The 20737-nt window shown below is 40.2% G+C and overlaps 1 protein-coding gene across 6 annotated transcripts in view; it reads left to right on the top strand.

Moving 5' to 3' along the window:
- The window catches only part of CDKAL1 (CDKAL1 threonylcarbamoyladenosine tRNA methylthiotransferase), a 356111-nt gene that overhangs the window by 53692 nt on the left and 281682 nt on the right, over positions 1-20737 (top strand). The window lies entirely within an intron of this gene.

The following is a 20737-nucleotide window of genomic DNA, read 5'->3' on the forward strand; positions in this document are numbered from 1 at the left end:
TCAAGTACATGTATGTGATCTTGTTCTAAAATTCATTGGATTCCCCACCCCCACCAGGGGCTGCGTCCTGCTGCTGCCTTTTTCTGTAGAATTACTGCCCCATTATCCAGATGTGACAGAACTGTGGAAGGGAATGTAATAGTATTGAAAAAGAAGATGTGTGCTCCCTGCATTCTTTGTTAAAGAAAAATGCAGCTTTTCCAGTTGCCATCAGATGGCCAACGTTCGGTGGCATTGGCAGATTTTGGAGACCATAAAGAGAGCAAGGAGGCCTTCATGTAGTACATATGCTGCCCATCTCTGCATTAAAACAAGTTATAGCATCTGCTGAGGTACAATAACAGAATAGGGTCATGTTCTTAAGCATCTCCATTTGAATGTTTTGCATGTTCCACAGTCTTTGCAGAGAAATGGCTCCTAGGTTTTAGTCATATAATCCTTCAATCCTATTGTTTGTATTTAAATGTAAACATAATGGCTTAAATCCTGTTGCACTTGGCATAGAGCAACAGTATGCCTGCAGATGTTTACAAGGTATTACACCCAGGCATCCTTATTGTGTGCCTGGTTGTGCGATTGTTATTCAAAAGCTAGCTGTGTAGTGCACCTATGGGACTCTTTGCTAGATATGAATTCCACGTTGGTGCAGATTTCGCAACTAGTAATACAACTTTGAGTTATGCAGGTGTAGCTAAGCAACAACATCTTGGCCAGTGGATGCAAGTTAGAAATTGAGATAATTTTAATAAAAGTCTTGACAGTTATCAGCGAATGACAACTATGGAATTGTGGCCAGCAAGCCAAATCAATTATGAACCTAACTAGGAATTGTTTATCCCTTGGTTATTATTGTTGTTAAATAGGGATGAGAATAGATGGAAGCCTAGCATGTGTGTATTGTAAATTAAATCTTGCCTGTTAGGTAAAGATAATATCTTTACAAATCTATCACATGGAAGTTTATGCAATCAAACGTTTAGTGCGGTGTGCAGATGGGTGCCTATTGAGCTGTACTTATAATTCCAGTTAAGCTGCTGTTGTGCTCAGAGAAATAAAGCAGGAAGAAGGGGAGTTGGATTGAACTGGTGCTTTAGCTAGGAGATTAACAATGAGTTATTTCTTTTCTCTCTTACATTGTGTGCCCATTGTAGACCAGAAGCACTAGCAGCCTGGCAATAAGTTAGCTTTTCAAAAAAATCTTGGTTCCCTAAACACCAGCTGTTAATGTGCTGTTAGGCAATAATAATGGTAGGCTAGCCAACTATCCTGATATCAGAAGTACCAGTTGGGTTCCAGCTGTTACAGGAAGGGGTATGTGGGGGTGAGTGTGTGTTTTTTGCAACAGTGTGTGCATACATTGAAGTAGATGGGCGAAAATACAGTATTCCTTAGGGATATCTTTTTATGTCTACAGTGTAACTGAATCTGATTTTAATTAGGACTGGAACGTTTACTGCTTCACAGAATTACACAGCACTCTTGTCTTTTGTAATTTTGAAGAAGATATGTTCTTGAAGGCTTTCATGGCTGGGATCCGATGGTTGTTGTGTGTTTTTTGGACTGTTTGGCTATGTTCTGCAGGTTTTTCTTCCTAACATTTCACCAGTTTCTGTGGCTGGCATCTTCAGAGGACAGGAGCTAGAGTTCTGTCTCTGTTCTGGTGTAGTGTGTGGGATGGTTGAGTATTTGTAGCTGTGGGATCAGGTGTTTTGTTCTTTTCAGGAGGTTGGGTGTTTCCTGTGATCATGGTGTTTTTTTGTTATGGTGTTTTGTTGTGATAAGATGATCTGTCACTGTGATCTTTCTTTCTTTCTTTCTTTCTTTCTTTCTTTCTTTCTTTCTTTCTTTCTTTCTTTCTTTCTTTCATTCATTCATTCATTCATTCATTCATTCATTCATTCATTCATTCATTCATTCATTAATATCCCGCAAGTCTACTCTGGGTGGCTAACAACACTCTAAGAATAATAAAATAAAAGAAGAACACGGCCAAACAGCCCGAAAAACCCACAGCTACTATTTGAAGAAGATAGTTTATGCTCCAACTACCGTACAATTGCACTCATTTCGCACGCTAGCAAGGTTATGCTCAAAATCCTACAAGGTAGGCTTCAGCAGTATGTGGACCGAGAAATCCCAGAAGTACAAGCTGGATTCCGAAGGGGCAGAGGAACTCGAGACCAAATTGCTAACTTGCGCTGGATTATGGAGAAAGCCAGAGAGTTCCAGAAAAATATCTACTTCTGCTTCATTGACTATGCGAAAGCCTTTGACTGTGTGGACCACAGCAAACTATGGCAAGTTCTTAAAGAAATGGGAGTGCCTGACCACCTTATCTGTCTACTGAGAAACCTATATGTGGGACAGGAAGCAACAGTTAGAACTGGTCATGGAACAACTGAGTGGTTCAAAATTGGGAAAGGAGTACGACAAGGCTGTATATTGTCCCCCAGCTTATTTAACTTATATGCAGAATACATCATGCGGAAGGCTGGACTGGAAGAAACCCAAGCCAGAATTAAGATTGCCGGAAGAAATATCAACAACCTCCGATATGCAGATGATACCACTCTGATGGCAGAAAGTGAGGAGGAATTAAAGAACCTTGTAATGAGAGTGAAAGAGGAGAGCGCAAAAAACGGTCTGAAACTCAACATAAAAAAAACTAAGATCATGGCCACTGGTCCCATCACCTCCTGGGAAATAGAAGGGGAAGATATGGAGGCAGTGTCAAATTTTATCTTCCTGGGCTCCATGATCACTGCAGATGGAGACAGCAGCCCTGAAATTAAAAGACGCCTTCTTCTTGGGAGGAAAGCGATGACAAATCTTGACAGCATCTTGAAAAGCAGAGACATCACCTTGCCAACAAAAGTCCGAATAGTCAAAGCTATGGTTTTTCCTGTCGTGATGTATGGAAGTGAGAGCTGGACCATAAAGAAAGCAGACCGCCGAAGAATTGATGCCTTTGAATTGTGGTGCTGGAGGAGGCTCTTGAGAATCCCCTGGACTGCAAGGAGAACAAACCTATCAGTTCTAAAGGAAATCAACCCTGAATGCTCACTTGAAGGACAGATCCTGAAGCTGAGGCTCCAGTACTTTGGCCATCTCATGAGAAGAAAAGAGTCCTTGGAAAAAACCTTGATGTTAGGAAGGTGTGATGGCAAGAGGAGAAGGGGACGACCGAGGATGAGATGGCTGGACAGTGTCTGCGAAGCAACCAACATGAACCTGACACAACTCCGGGAGGCAGTAGAAGACAGGAGGGCCTGGCGTGCTCTGGTCCATGGGGTCACGAAGAGTCGGACACGACTAAACGACTAAACACACACAGTTTACCTCTGCTAAAAGATCTGTATGGGCTTCCACTTTGTTTCCAGATCTAATTCAGGATGGTATTTTTTTGCATATGAAATACTTAGTGCCATGTGATCTTGATGTACAAGAGGTCATCATATTCTCCCACAAACAACACTAACTGTCACATAGAGACTGTGCAAGAGGGGAGAGAATTCCTACTCAAAACCACTGGGAGCCCGTAGCAACCTCTGTGTCACGTTTCCACCTGTCCCTTGGTTGTTTCACCAAGCAAAGGCACAAGCTACGTATCATTCAGCTGCCACCAGTTGATTACATCGACTTTATTCACTATTAATGACAGAGGTCTGGGCAACATATCATTTAAGAACCAAGTAGAATTTGTTTATTGTTACAAGTGATAAAAGTCCAGTCAGTGTTAACTCTCAGCAAAAACAACCTTCTTCTTCCACTCTCAACCACCTACTCTCCTCTCTCACTCTCTTCTGTTCTTCACCCTCACTTAACTCCGCCCCCACGAACTCCTATTGGTGCATGCAAATCTCAACATGAATATTTATGAGCAGGGTGAATGCTACACTCTGCTTTCAAAATGTCTTTTTTTAAATCATGTTTTTCTTCTCTTTTACAGTACTATATATTGTAGTTCCACAAGGACAGTACTCTTTTTATATCTTTTGTGTCTACCCATTGGAGTACGTGAATGTCATCTTAGGGAGGCACTGGAGCTCAGAAGGGCTTGGATGGTGGTGGCATCCTCCTTTCCTTATTTTTCTGTGCAAGGGGAAATGAATACAGCATTTTTATCTGCCTATTTTTGTGGTAAAGGGACCCTGAATTTTGCGTACTGTCATGTGACCCCAGTATCTATGTGTGTGAAATAGTGTTTTACATATCAGAAGATGTATGGATTCTTCATTTGGAAGCACAGTCTCATGGAGTCTCTCTCACTGACATCCCCAGTAGTTGGCCAGAGCTTGGAAAATCTGGTGTTTCTGAGCGGTTATCTATGCAGTCATACATGTTCCTCACTTTCCTGTCTGATGGAACCTCTTAGTTATTTGACATATCTGAAATAGAGACTCTTTGAGCAGAAAGACCCAAGAAAGAATGGGTTTGTCCCACAGTACCCTATGGTCTATGTACATAGAGGCAAAGGAAGAGGAGAGGAAGGAGTATAAGATTCTGACAAAAGCCTTACAAAGTGCCCGGTATATACTGTGCAGGCAGATAGGACAATTGTCTGACTGCACAGGCAAACATTCAGAGCAAACAGTTGAAGCAACCTGATGTAGCTGAGGGTTATTTTCTGTTTGGATATAAAGGAATATATTCTTTTAGTGAACTCTAATAAACATTGTCTGATGCTTCTGATAATCAAATTATATGAAAATCAAGGTGACAGTACATTGGCATTCACCCAAATGCAATTAGACTGCAAGCCTTTATAACCTTGCAGAGAACCATCCGTTTTAAGTGTGAATTTTTTTTGTTTTTTATGGTGGGACTACTCAGTTCAAAATACAGATTTAGGATGAATTTGCACCTTGAGGAACGGTAAGTGGGGTGGTAGTACAGAAAATGTAACAACATATCCCACCTATCAAAATTGTGAGGTTAGTTAATATCAAAATATACATTAGGATAGAAACATTAATGGAGTACAGTTGAACTAAGGCTTAAGGAACCCAGGTTAATTTTACTTATTCCATTTATATACCACCTTTTGGTAAAAGAACACTCAAGAACTGTATAAAACTTAGTTACAGTTCTAGAAGAGACAGCCGTGTTAGTCTGTGCAAGCATATTGGGCAAAATCTAAAGAAACAAACAAAACAACAAAACAACAAAAAAGAGCCAATGAATGTTTAGTATGATTTACTTGTGTATTGGTATTTTAACCAGGATTTAATCCCCCCCCCCGTAAGTCTGACAAAGTGGACTTGGCCATGAAAGCTCACATTAAAATATAATAGTCTTTAAGGTGCTGCATGTTTTTGTTTTCTTTTCTTTTGTTTCTTTGGATTTTGCTAGGTATGAAACTTAAGCTTTAATGCAGTAAATTTACTTCAACAATTAAGAGGCGGAACCAGAACATCCACAACAACTATAAATAACATTGAAACAAATGATTTAAAATGTTGAGATTCTTGGGCAAAATGTTTTTTCTTGCATCAAAAAGGCATCAAATTTAGCCTCAACTGAGCTTCTCCAAGAAGTGAATTTCAGATATTATCCAGTCTTCTGGGATAAATAATCGTGTACATTGGAATCTTACTTTTGATTTTATTCTAAGATGTCCCATAATTTTTTTACATCCTTTTTTAATGAGACTGTAAAGCATATTGACAGGGCTTGAAAATTTTTAGAATGTCTCACCCGTCAGTCAAAATTTTCACCAATCAGCATGACCGGACTATAGCCTTGCAATTTATGTTAACAAATTTAAACTAGGCACTTGTTCACTTTTATTTCTACATAACAATGCATACAAACCCAAAATAAATTGTATTACGTACACAGGAATCACTGATTTATAAGCTCAAACTTGGGTTGCTTTATTTACCTGCATGCCTGCGGGGTCATGAAGCTTGTATTTTGAATGCCTTTCTTTTGAATTTCTCCAGCAAAAATAAAACTGAAAGCAAAAGCGCCTGGCCTCTTAAGGACCCCGAGTTCCCTCCCACCCCAGGATGTGTCCTCGTTCGGTTGAAATTGGGAGCAGGGAATCTCCATATTCTCCAGCATGGGACTACTCTACATTCTCCTGCAGAGCTATATCTCTATGTGCCACTTGAACTCTCTTCTCACAAGAAGAGGGTAGTTTTCTTTTTGCAATGGGAGGGAGGAGGGGAGGACTGCAGGATTAGAAAGAGAGACAGGCTCGTGGAGCAGCATTTTTTCACTCGTCACAGACAAGTGGACAAGTACATTTTTCAAGCCCTGCATATTAATGTGTATATGGGTGTTTTCCCCTCAGTTACACAATCCCTGAGTTGGCAGGAGGAAACACTTCAAACCAAGATGGATGCTTTACTGCAGTGGTCCACAATTGACATCGCGGACCGATTGAGGGGGTACGGGGTCCGTGTGCAGGGGGACAAGGCACCCCCGCACTTGCACGCATGAATGGCACTCGCTTGTGCAAGCGCAGAGGCACTGTGGGGGGCACATGCACACTTGCATGAAGGGGCTGTGTGGGGGGAGTGCGTGCGGGGATGGAAGATCTGTCTCCGCGACCTGGTCCAACCAAGGCCACGGACCGGCGCCAGGCTGCATACCAGGGGTTTGGGACCCCTGCTTTACTGTGAGCTCTTCACAGATACTTTCTTGTTATGTTACTTGTTATGGATATTAGTCTCAGAAAGAATAGTTACTGGTCTCAGTTGTCTTTCAGATGAAAGAATTTCAAAACATCAGTGTTTTAAAGATCTTCAGAACTTAGCTCTGCAATCTTTTGACCACCTGATAATGAGAAGAAATGTGTTAGTGCAGCTGCATGGCATGTGCAGAGTAAGGCACACAAACAAAACATAACTACAGCTTATTCTTAATAGCAAAATAATTCTTACTTTATCTGACATCAATCAGAGGAATTTACTTCCAATGATATATCACTGAACTGTCAACATTGGAGCCAAACATGTTGTTTCTAAAGTAGGAAACAATATAACACCCCCCTTTTTTAAAAAAAGTATAGACTTCTTTGCCTAGAGAAGACAAGGAAAAGATTCTCCTTTACAGTCTTGAGGGATAAATCTTCTCCAGAATTGCTGTAGGGTCTCCTTTGAGCTTTATCCTTCAGTTTTGAATCAATATCCCTTTCAGTAGATCTTGCCCCTTTAATTTTCGGTCTACATTTGGTTGAGATGCAAGGGTTACACACTTCTGCCTGAGCTGTGTGGTGGCCTGGAAAAGCATCCCCTCCTCCAAGGACTTCCTTCAAAATAAAAGGCTGTTAGCCTCCCTCTGAATGGCTTCTGGTGCCCAACGTGCCTTTCTTACACTGCAATGAAAAGCAAAAAACCGTGACAGGTTGCCAAGTGCATGCATGGACCGAACCACAGAACGTGGCAACTCAAGCATTTTTCCATTGCCACTGTAAATGCCCTGTTATGTAACTAGGTTGTGTGAGCTCTGGAAGATTAGTTCTTCTCTTTTCTCTTGCTGGCTGCCTCCTTTGGTGTGGTGTTGTTGTTTTGTGGGTGGCATTTTGTTTTTTTGTAATGGTGTCACAAATGTATGGGACGAGCAGGCACAAAGGGAGGCTCATGTAATTGCCCACCAGAATGTGAAGGCTGGAATTAATGGTAGTTCACACTGAAGATCCGCGGCTTTAGTCGCTCCTAGCCCAGTCAGAGCTTTCCTACAGTTCTTGTAATGGTTTAAGGAATTACCTGGATAATGTTTTGAAAGCAAAACAGACTTTGTGTTACAGGATTACATATACTGTTTAATGTTTAACATCCCCAAACTCACCTGAATGGATTACAAGAATAGGGCCTTTGAAACTCTCATCTGAGCTCTATTTTTGAGGTTGTGGTCATTGTTAATGTGTTAAGAATGCTGGGTGAAGGTCAAAATGTTTGGAACAGGGTTGGTTGCTTAGTAGGAGGCATGGGGCTGGTACATGCCTGACAATTGAACAGACTTTAGCTCAGGTGCAAGTTAACTGTATGCTGGAAAGGCTGCCTGCCTTGGGCCCACATTTTACTAGAGGGAGGTTAGCCAAGCAACTGAATCTGCAGAAAGTTTTAAAAATGCAAACAAAATAAAACACAACTCTGTGACAGCCCCAAATTTCTTTGCATGACTTTTGGGAATCATTTGTGGTTTAGAAATAAATACCATGCATTCTGTAGATCTTCCCTTATTGCTTGTTTGGAGAAGTTTCTTCCTTATGTGGGTGAGTGGTCTTTACAAACCCAAGGTAGGCAGCTATAGCCCGGGAGATGCTTATGTATGTCTTATCCAAGGTTAGAATGTGACATTCAGAGAAAATTAAACCTATAGGAGTTTCTATAATGCTGGGAATGTAAAATAAATATATCCTGTCATGATCTTCTCACATATACATCTAGAACAAGGGTTTATATGCTCTAAAGTTTTTTGTAGACTCTGCCTCAGTGATTGTTTTGTGGCAAAAAAGGTAAAGTGCTATTTTTTCTCTTAAATGTATTCCCTCAAGCACACCTTTTAAAAAACTTAACCCAATGATTTTTTCAAAGCAGACATATATTTGCTACCACTTGTTTTTCCTAAGTCTAGAATGTGAAATCTGCAGAAATATAAAAGGTTGTTTGCTTGCTTGCTTGTTTGCTTATTTGTTGGGCAGCAGTGCCCTTTGTAATGGAATACTTGTTGCCCTCAGGCGGTGATTCTTGTTTTCTTTGCCAAACATGTATATCAATATTATGGAAGTCTTGGCTAATTGTACTAAAAAGATAGCTGTCTTTTGGGTCTCATTTCTGCTTTGTCTGTCCTTCTCAAGTACTTCAATATTTATTTATTAACTGAAACACTTTAAGCAACAGAAAGAATGATTAATTGCACTCTTTCTGGATTTATGTGACTCTAAATCGTAAAGCTGAAACAACCTTCAGTGACTGTGGTTGTCAGTTTGTACATGTTGAATCACTATTTATTTGGTTACAGACTGCATTGCAGCATTTCTTTGGCTGAAGATAGTAGGATTTGCTTTTCAGCAGGACTAGATAAAATTACTGTTCTCCTGGTAACTAAATGTTAAGCCCTGGTTTAAAACTTTTTTTCAGTTGTCACTGCCTTTGACAGAACATTGCTTTCTTTTCTGTATCTGAATTTGTTTCATTTTCTTAAATACACCTATACTTTATTTAATAGTTCTTTTCCTCTGAGACCTCTCACCTAATCCCACAAAAGTCTTCAGCTGCTTAGTAACAAATTATGCTTGATACCACAAAGCATGGAGCAAAAACAGTATAGCTGAGAAGCCATTCAGTTCCTAAATTGATAGTTTGCCAAAGAGCACAGTTGAAAGCGACAAATGTGAAGTGAATCCAGAATGAATTTAATGACATCTGACAACTGCTTCATAATTTTGAGGAAAATGCAGCACTTATATAGCACCCAACAATGGAAATATTTGGGCTCGATCCCACGGACAATTAAATATATGTTCAGAACTCTGAGGTTCACCCAGGAACTGTCTAATATCTTGTGGTAATGAAAGATTTAAATGAGTGCAGTACCTCCTTGAAAGAAACAGGATTCTGATATTTGAGGCTCTGGGTTCTGTCTCTGAGGAACATTTTCTGACTTCTTAAAGCTGGTTTATTTTACCCAGAGTGTGTTGCCTTAATCTTGCTTTCATCTAGAGTTGGTGATTTTCGTAAATCACAGATGATTTATTTAAGATCATGTACAGAATGGGAAGGCAAGATTTTATCAAGATTAGTGTCTGGTAAGTAGCCCAAGCCATTTATTACGTTAACAAAAGCTTCCAGCATTGTTGAAGATTAAAATGAAATTTATACCCCTGCCATTGCATGATTTTGGCAGTGCAAATAAAAACATACTGTGGTTTGAAAACAAACTAAAACAAGTTACAGTGTATCTCAGTACAAAATACAATGCATTTTTAAAAATTGTAATTGGATGTACAATTAAAATCACTTAGGGCCCTGGATTTTGTGTAACTAGTATAATCCCTTTAATAGAAATCTTAATCTCGTCAGGATTAACCCCTCCCCCCATTTCAGATGCAAGAAACAAGCCAAGAATGGTAGGAAACCATTAGTTATTATTGTGAGGGCCAGTTTCTTGACATATAGAGGAGGCATAACTCATGGCCTCTTAGCATTTAACATAAAAGAAATGGACGGTACAAATTCATAAAACATAGTGCGACTGTTCAGTATAGTGATGTCACCGTAGCTTCCAGGCAGAGTTCTACTGACAGGACTGCAAAGTATGAAAAAGATTAGCATTTTGACTACTTCATACCATAAAGCTATCTGACAGATCCATATTGTATTCTCCTATTAATGGTTACTTAACTTTAAAACTGAGTTAACATTGTCGCATCCTTGATAGCTTTTCTAAGTGGCATCAGTTCTGCTAAAGGTCAGATTAAAGAACTGGGAACAGCACTTCTAAGGCAGGTGTTAATGCCTGTGGTCCCAGATCGTGCTAAACTGAACTATCTCAATTTCACGGCTAGGCTGTGCACAAGTACACTCCCACCTGACTTCAATTAAAAGGTAGAGCTTAGCAAATAAGGGTTTTGTGAGTTCTGGTCTTCAGTGAATCTCCTTTTGTGGTACTCTTCCTCATACCAATAGGTTTTAAGACAGTATGAAGGAGCCTCGTGGTGCAATGGTTAAACTGCAATACGGCAGTGAAGATTCTGCTCACAACGTTAGCTCATTCCCAGTCTCAAGGTTGACTCGACCTTGCATCCTTCGGAGATTGGTAAATTGAGTACCCAGCTCTGGGGGGGGGGGAGTAATATATAACCTGCATAATTAAATTGTAGACCACCCAGAGAGTGCTTTAAGCAGTCCAGGCTGGTATACAAGCAACATCCTTTGCTTTGTATTTAAATTCTCCTTCAGCTCTTATGAGCTGATTGTAGTGGATCTCAGGTACCTGAATAGGAGTGAAGGTGGCTCAAAAGCATCTTTAGATGATAAACAGCTCATTTCATTTGGTTGATTCCAGAGGAGAAAGCATGTAAAGGAGCTACCCTGTTTCCCGGAAAATAAGACCTAACCTAACCTGAAAATAAGCCCTAGTAGGATTTTTCAGGATGAGCAACCAGAAGAAGATGACATGACTGTATTTGAATAAATATGGATGGTTGCACATGAAAAAAATAAAACATCCTCTGAAAATAAGCCCTAATGCATTTTTGGAGCAAAAATTAATATAAGACCTTGTCTTATTTTCGGGGAAACAGAGTAGCAGAACTTAGCAATGCCTCTGCCTCCCTGAAATATCCTGCCCAGATTTATTTTAAATAAGATGAGCAGGGTCGAAGGGAAAGGAGGGTTCCCTGGGAAATGAATTTATATGGACATTGTCTCCAGCCTGCCTGTTATCTCTTGGAGTCAAGAAGGCTGTTGGGCGGGAATGTCCCACAGGCTTAAGTGGACATCTCTCTAAACCAGCCACCTGCCAGTGTCTTGATAGCTACTTGCAACTGATGATTCTGTGATTGTAAACTCCTCATTTTCCTCAGAATGATCTTTTAAAATAATCATTTTTCTTTCCCAGAAACAATCTTCTTGGTAGAATACACCTTTAGTTTAGCTGATTTAATGGGAATAATTTGCTTGTGCGTATGGACTTAGAGATATGCAAATAATATTTGATATGTGGAAATACCTGCTTAACAGGAAGTGAACGTTGATTTGTTCCTGTAGGCAGCCCATTCACTGATCAAGGATATGATTCTCATTTTTTTCGTGTGTTTATATATTTGTATACTTTCCAACAAAAGAGTTTTCGAAGTAGTTTGCATAGTGTAAGGTGAGTTGCAGGCGAGTCTCAGAAAAGTTGTTTATAGTCTCAACAGAGGCAAACATTCATCATGTGTGGTGAACTCTGGCTGTCCTGGAGCACAAGTTCTTTCTGAACCACCTTTTCTGGAAATATACTTAAAATAAATTTAAACGTAGGATTCTGAAAGAGAGAATTTAGCTCCTTCTAACAGCTTTCTGTTTTGGGGCACAGTTCTGTCCCACTGTGGTGATTTGACACCATCCACGCTTACATGTCATTCTAAGCCAAAAAGATGACTTAATTAATCAGGAAGTGAAAGGTGATTTGTTCCTGTACCCATTCGCCTCTATTCCCACCACCCCACGTTGCATGAATATACAATTTTTAAAAAATTTAATATATTTTTGCCTCATTCTCCTTAAAAAGGTGGTTTATATCATTAAAAGACAGTATTTAAATATAACAACAGTGAGTATGCAAATACCAAAAAAAGATCAAAATAGTATACTAAAAAACATGAGCAACATCAAAAGACATTCAAAGCACTAAGATACAATTTATTTAAAATCCATACTCAGGCGGCTAGCCAGTAAGAGAAAACTTGCCTGAAGCTAGCCAAAAAGAAGTTACAGTATCTTTTTCTAATGTCCAACTCTGGAATTATGATTGTGTGCAGTCAAACAACCAGAATCGTAAGCCAACTTTAAATAAAAAGTGGAGGTCAGTTTATTAATTCTGGATAACATGGACACAGACACTGCATAATCCTAGATTCACATAAGTAAGGGGCTACTCCATCAGTTTGTTTGCCTGTCTGTATATAGGAGTGAAACAGGAGTGAATGGGCTCCATGTACCCGGAAGCTGCTTGTTCATATGCTAGCCAGGTAAGGCATAAATTTGACTGAAAGAGATCTACAAACATGACTATGATTTTCCCCCCAGCAATAGAGTATTCTTTAAGCTACTTTGTGAATTCACTTGAAACATTAGTTTTATCCTATTTGCATGTTTTCCCTGTTCGGTGTTTTTTTTTTACCACTTTCTTCCTCCCCCATTTCCACTCCTATCTTCCCAGTTATCGCTTCGTTTTTTATGTTCAAATATGTTCCGAAAAGTAACACAAACGGAACCATTTTTACATTAATGGTTTCAAGGCACCTTACATGTACACAGATTATAATATCCCAGTCATTTCCGAAAGCAGTGTTTGTGTGTGTGTGTGTGTGTGTGTGTGTGTGTGTGTGTGAGAGAGAGAGAGAGATGTTGTACAAGTGGACAATTCCTGACAACAAAATGTTCCCGTCCCTTCCTTCTCCCGGTAGCTCTGGGTGTTCCCTGGATTTTCTCTGGATGCTGCCCCATCTCTCCAGAGCAGATTTGTGGAGGGCATGTGGTCCGCCTGAGGAAATGAGCATTAATTTTGCTAGCAGATGTTCTGTTGGCCAATTATTGGATAGAATCCATTAGAAACATAGGTGCTGACTGAGGACGATAGTGCAATTACAGTAGTTTATAAGAATGTTCTGAACTGTGCTTTGTTATATGAAAGAGAAAATTAATTCCAAGTGAATGTTGAAGCATTCTAAATTCATATTCTGTTATAGAGTAATTTATAAGAAATTCATTTGGAAGAGTCTTTACTGGTAGTACCTCATCCCCGCATTCATGCTGTGGCATTTTCCTTGGATCACTCTGACCTTGGGCTTATAGTCTGATATTTAGAAATAATGAACACATTGTACAAAAAGGTAGTCAGGTGGATGACCTTCAGTTTTATTTTTTAGATAGAAGTGTATGAAATATCCTAGGGACTTACTGTGGTAACAAATTCATACATGGCATGTTGCAATTTGTTGGTTTGTAGAGAACTATTAAATTTTAAAGGAGTATAAAACTTAATGTATTTTTATCTGTAGAAACATAAAAACAGCCAATTCTTTGAAAAAAATCATAGCATTTTAAAGCTAATGAATTCTACTGTATCAATGCTAGTACAGTACTTTCCATAGAAACATTTGGATCAGATTCCATGCTTCCTCTCAAAAACAAATGCTTCCTCTTCCATTCAGGTTTGTTCTGGCCCAAACTCTCCCTCTTAGGTTGCCTTAATGAGTAAAACAGGAGGGTTTCTTTATTACATACATATGTGTGAACTTCCATTGGTTACTGCTTTAAGGTCAGTTGTCATACCCAGAGAGATGATTGACTTTGAACTGTGAATTCCCTACTCCTTTGTTGCATTGATATCTTTTGGTTGAAATCTGTTTCGGAAATCAATGAGAATAGGAAGAAAAGAATTAAGAGTTGAGAACATGCCGCATTGTTGTTCTGACAAATGTTAAGGTCAACCGCATATAACAAATATCAGAATGCCTTAGTAAATGGAAATGTAATAGGTCATTGCTGTTGTAAGAGGTTTTTTTAGGGTTATTTAAATTACTGAAATGCTTTGGTGCACATGTTAATGCCCAATCCAAAAACAAGAGTGATATCTTTTTTAGACCAATAAAATATTGAAAATGATTTTTCATTGCAGAGCTTGGGAAGAGAACGAAAAATGATAACAGTTACAAACATTATTTTTCACTTTTTTCTGGTATAGGGATTGCTGTTTCTGGGTGCTTCCCTGTAAAATAGAAACTATATGCTTTAATATTAGGCGACAGGAAAGATGCTGATTGATTGACGACCTTCTGTCTGGGAAGTGGAAAATGATAATGACATCTGCATCTCCTGAAGAACAGATCATTCAAACTGATTCTAAAAGACTGCAGCCATCATTTTGAAATTTACCATAAGACGTACTTTTTCCCCACAAAACAGGGGAGTGGAAAGTCTGTGCGTCTTATGGAGCGAAGAAAACAGATTATATTTTCCTGTTTTCTTCTCCTAAACAAATTGGTGCGTCTTATGGAAAGGTGCGTCTTATTGAGCGAAAAATACGGTACTTTAAACAAGAAAGACCTGGGCTCAACATTTGACCAAGATAATTGTTGCTATTTTTCCATCTCCTGCCTCCTTCCCAACCTCTGCAATACTCAGTCAGATGAAGAATCCTGCAGGAACTTGAAAGGCAGCCAGTTTTTCAGATGTTAGTGGTTTGATAAAGGCATCACCCACTCTTTGTCTCAGATCTTTTTTACAATGAGCACACAACTTCTGTTGTGCTAATGTGAGATATTGTTGCATGCAAGCTTCTCTCCAGATCTATTAGCTATTCTTAATCTTCAGTTTCATAGCCCACACTGACTAAAATCCAGTAGTAAGTTGCAACTACAATTGTTGTTGTTTAGTCATTAAGTCGTGTCCGGCTGTTTGTGACCCCATGGACCAAATTCATGTTGGTGGCTTCGATGACACTGCCCAACCATCTCGTCCTCTGTCGTCCCCTTCTCCTCTTGCCTTCACATTTTCCCAACATCAGGGTCTTTTCCAGGGGGTCTTCTCTTCTCACAAGATGGCCAAAGTATCGAAGCCTCAGCTTCAGGATCTGTCCTTCCAGTGAGCACTCAGGGTTGATTTCCTTCAAAGTGGATAGGTTTGTTCTCTTTGCAGTCCAGGGGAATCTCAAGAGTCTCCTCCAGCACCACAATTCAAAAGCATCAATTCTTCGGTGGTCAGCCTTCTTTATGGTCCAGCTCTCACTTCTGTACATCGCTACTGGAAAAGCATAGCAGACCTTTGTCAAGGTGATGTCTCTGCTTTTTAAGATGTCTAGGTTTCTCATCACTTTCCTCCCAAGAAGCAGGAATCTTTTAATTTCATGGCTGCTGTCACCATCTGCAGTGATCATGGAGCCCAGGAAAGTAAAATCTGTCACTACCTCCATATCTTCCCCTTCAGTTTCCCAGGAGGTGATGGGACCAGTGGCCATGATCTTAGTTTTTTTGATGTTGAGCTTCAGACCATTTTTTGCACTCTTCTCTTTCACCCATCATTAAGAGGTTTTTTAATTCCTCCTCACTTTCTGCCATCAGAGTGGTATCATCTGCATATCTGAGGTTACTGATATTTCTTCCAGCAGTCTTAATTCCGGCTTGGGATTCCTCCAATCCAGTCTTTCGCATGATGTATTCTGTATATAAATAAGCAGGGAGACAATATACAGCCTTGTTGTACTCCTTTCCCAATTTTGAACCAATCAATTCTTCCATATCCAGTTCTAACTGTTGCTTCCTGTCCTACATATACTGTATTTGCCGGCGTACAAGACAACTTTTTTGTCCCAAAAAACATGCCTCCAAATGGGGGTGGGGTCGTCTTGTATGCTGGGTGCACTTCATTTGGGCCAGGAAGGAGCTGCTGCTGCCGCCGCTGTTGAGTGAGTGACGCGGGGCCGCACCGGCCGGAGAGGAAGGCAGGCGGGCGGGCAGTCGGTCGATACGGACGGAGGGAGGGAGAGAAGCAGAGCCGGCCATGCCTGAGCGGCCAGAGCCCGCCAGCTCGCCCGCTCGCCACCGGAGACCTGCTTCTCCTTCCCATCCTCCTCCTCCTCCGTCGCTCGCTTCCCTTTCCTTCTTGCCCCCACAGCTGAGCCAGCTCACCCGCTCGCCTGCGCGCCACCGGAGAGCTCCTTCTCTTTCCCCTCCACCTCCTCCTCTTCCGCCGCCCGCCCGCTCGCTTCCCTTTCCTTTCCTTTCCTTCTCGCCCTCCTTGTCACCGGCCATGAACTCTATATTTTGAGTGGAAATGTTGGGGTGTTGTCTAATACGCCCAGTCACCTTGTACACCGGCAAATACGGTAGATTTCTCAGGATAAGGTGATCAGGCACTCCCATTTCTTTAAGAGCTTGCCACAGTTTGCTGTGGTCCACACAATCAAACGTTTTTGCATAGTCAATAAAGCAGAAGTAGATGTTTTTCTGGAACTCTCTGGCTTTCTCCATAATCCATCGCATGTTAGCAATTTGGTCTCTAGTTCCTCTGCCCCTTCGAAATCTATCTTGTACTTCTGGGAGTTCTCTGTCCACATACTGCTGAAGCCAACCTTGGAGGATTTTGAGCATAACTTTGCTAGCATGTGAAATGAGTGCAATTGTATGGCAGTTGGAGCATTCTTTGGCACTGCCCACCTTTGGTATTGGGATGTAGACTGATCTTTTCCAATCCTCTGGCCACTGTTGAGTTTTCCGAACTTGCTGGCATATTGAGTGTAGCACCTTAACAGCCTCATCTTTTAAGATTTTAAATAGTTCCACTGGAATGCCAGCACTTCCACTGGCCTTGTTGTTAGCCATGCTTCCTAACTTGACTTCACTTTCCAGTATGTCTGGCTCAAGGTCAGCAACCACACTACTGTATCTTGGTTGTCCGGGACATCCAGATCATTCTGGTATAATTCCTTTGCGTATTTTTGCCACCTCCTCTTGATATCTTCTACATCTGTTAGGTCCCTACCATTTTTGTCCTTTATCATGTCCATCTTTGCATGAAATGTTCCTTTAACCTCTCCAATTTTCTTGAACGGATCTCTGGTTTTTCCCTTTCTATTATTTTCCTCTATTTCTTTGCACTTTTCATTTAAGAAGGCCCTCTTGTCTCTCCTTGCTATTCTTTGGAAGTCTGCATTCAATTTTCTGTAGCTTTCCCCTTGTATTTTGTTTCCCTTCCCTTCTCTGCTATTTCTAAGGCCTCGTTGGACAGCCAGTTTGCTTTCTTGCATTTCCTTTTCTTTGGGATGGTTTTTGTTGCTGCCTCCTGTACAATGTTACGATCCTCCATCCATAGTTAATAGGAAGCTGATGATCAGAGCCACAATCAGCTCCAGGTTTTGTTTTTGCTGTCTTTATAGAGCTTCTACATCTTTGGCTGCAGAGAACATAATCAATCTGATTTCAGTATTGCCCATCTGTTGATGTCCATGTGTAGAGTTGCCTCTTGTGTTGTTGGAAAAGAGTGTGATGACCAGCTTGTTCTCTTGACAAAACTCTATTAGCTTTTGCCCTGCTTCATTTTGAACTCCAAGGCCAAACATACCTGTTGTTCCTTTTATCTCTTGACCCCCTGCTTTAGCATTCCAGTCCCCTATAACAAGAACATCTTTCTTTGGTGTCATTTGTAGAAGGTGTTGTAAGTCTTCATAGAATTGGTCAATTTCAGCCTCTTCAGCATTGGTGGTTAGTGCATAAACTTGGATTACTGTGATGTTGAAAGGTGTGCCCTGTATTCATATTGAGTTCGTATTGCAACTGCAATAGGCCCATTCAATCAGCGGGTATTTTTTTAGTTAGCTGCTTCATAAGTTCCATTGATTCAGTGGGCCTCCTTTAGTTGCATCCTACTACAGTACTGGGTTTCAGCCAGTATGAAGTTAGGTGAGACTGGCAGTTGCATAATGTATTTTTATATGATCTTGATCTCTGAACAAAACTGCACCCTTTTGTTTCAAAAGTAAATGACTATATTCTGTACACAGATATAGTATTGTGAAATCTGCATATAGAGGAAAAGTGTGTGCAGGATATACCTCTGTACATAGAAATCTGACATTTTAATCCAAATGCCGCAGGTTTTAGAATAAATGTATTGCAGGCTCGTACATGGAATTAAATACTACCTTGAGGCTCTTTCTTTCACTCATCCAACCCTACCTATCTTATGAATGAAACCTGAGCCATCTGCTTGACAGATGGTGTGGGCAGGTAGGTAACCAAAGGAATTGTATGTTTTTCTTCCAGATAAAGTTGTGTTTACCATATGTACTTTGTTTACCAAGTGTTAGTGGAGTCTTTAAAGAAAAGGCTTTATACCATCTGGTTTAGAGTCATAACTGGAAGCAGTACAGTTAAATCTACACAAAGTGCCTTTCCTCAAACTGCTGTTTACTGGGTCATTTATGTCTAATTAATGGGCTGACTAATTCATATTACTCAATAGTAGGTAGAACCTTCAGTGCACAAAGGCAGATGTGAATAACTTCCTTCTTTGGTTATTCTATAAAAGGTATTAAAAACTGAACCCAATTCCTTCCAAAATATTGACTGTACAGTTGCTAAAAAGAGGACAAAATGAATTTAAAGTATTTTTAAAAAGTAATCTAAACACTTTAAAATTTACTTTCCATTACTTTTATTGGATTTTGGTTGTTATACAAGACAGTGAACTTATTTTCAGTATTCCTATTCCTATTTTTGGGTTTATCTCCCTCCCCCTGTTTGGTGCAATGGTGGGGACTCTAGGTAGAAATCTGAAAGAACTTCAACTAAAATAAAGGTAGAGATCCCTGACCAGCCATTTAAGCGTATGCTTAAATTTAAGCCTTAAGCACCAGCTTTAGTAAAAGACAAATCTAAACAAAGGAAGTCTCTCTCTTTTTTTACTTCAAACAGGTGCAAAGCTGCAAATAATTAGAGTCCTAGCTGAAAGGGGGAGGGGGACATTTGTAGAGCAGCTGGCAGGTTCACCTGTAACAGGGATATCTTAGTATTGTGGTGTGGGTATGTTCTGTGCCTGTGGCATACTGCCTGTGTTGACTTGATTTGTGTTTCTAAAAACAATCTACTTCAGAACAAGGCTGAAAATTATGTATAAGGAAAACCTGCAGAATGATTTTTTTTTCTCATTTCATTTCATTTTCTTTTATTCTCCATTATGGATATGGAACACCCATGAGGCGTCTCAGTAATTGGGAAAGTGATAGACTGCCATTGCTTCCACAAATGCCATGCATGACCAGAGCCTCAGAAACATTTCCATTTCCGAATGTTTTTAATGCATAATCCAAGAGCACTGGTCTTTTCTGTTGCTAGTCAGTCAATCTCTGAACAGAAGGGGGGAAGGTACTATGTCAGTGTGTGTGATTGTGTGTGTGTGTGTGTGTGTGTGTGTGTGAGAGAGAGAGGTGTTCTTGAGTCAGTATGGGGCAATGTTGTTGAACACCTGCATCCTACAAACGATAAAGCCATTTCTATCTACTTCTTAAGTTACTTTATGTGGTGTATGCAGATGAAGATAATCTGTGATATGCGATTACTCAAAAGTTTTATTTTTAGAAGCTCCTTAATGAAGATTGTTTCTGAATAGTAAGTGTTGATTACTACCTTTAGCATTATTGAGGGAAAGGCAGGGATGTAGCTAGATAGACAGACTGGCTAACTAATGGAGGGAAAATGTGTCTCATGTTTAATCTAAAGCAGTGCTGTATTTACATAATAAAACCTGAGTGCTCACTGGAAGGACAGATCCTGAAGCTGAGGCTCCAGTACTTTGGCCATCTCATGGGAAGAGAAAATTCCCTGGAAAAGACCCTGATGTTGGGAAAGTGTGAAAGCAAGAGGAGAAGGGGACAACAGAGGACGAGATGGTTGGACAGTGTCATCGAAGCTATCAACATGAATTTGGTCCAACTCCGGGAGGCAGTGGAAGACAGGAGGGCCTGGCATGCTCTGGTCCATGGCGTCACGAAGAGTCAGACATGACTTAACAACTAAATAACAACATCTACATATGGAATGGAGCTATATCTATATGGCAGATTCGTTTTCCTATACCAACTGCTTACTAATATTTTCTCTCCTCACCGTATTACTATTTGTTATTTTGTAGAGAACTGCTAGAAAGCTCAGTAGCTGAGACATCTGCCTGCAGAGCCAGAGGCTGGGAGTTCGATTCCTCACTGTGCCTCCTTGACAGGGGCTGAAATCAATGATCCATAGGGTCCCTTCCAGCTCTGCAGCTCTAAAATTATTGGAACTGCTAGATAGCTCTAAGATCTTGGCAGATAAATGGCTAACAATCCTCTTACTATCATAATTGTGAATCATACACACGCAAAAACCCCTACCTGTTGACAGGAAATAAGTTGTTAATTATTTATTTATTTCTTAGATTTATATGTCATCCCATTAGTCTAGTGCAGTATTCCAGGCAGTTTAAAGCAAGCTAAAACGTGTAATCATCATTTAAAAATAAAACAAAATAGTAAATTTTTTAAA

The sequence above is a fragment of the Pogona vitticeps genome, chromosome 4 (genome assembly GCF_051106095.1).
Source record: "Pogona vitticeps strain Pit_001003342236 chromosome 4, PviZW2.1, whole genome shotgun sequence".
Lineage (NCBI taxonomy): Eukaryota > Metazoa > Chordata > Lepidosauria > Squamata > Agamidae > Pogona > Pogona vitticeps.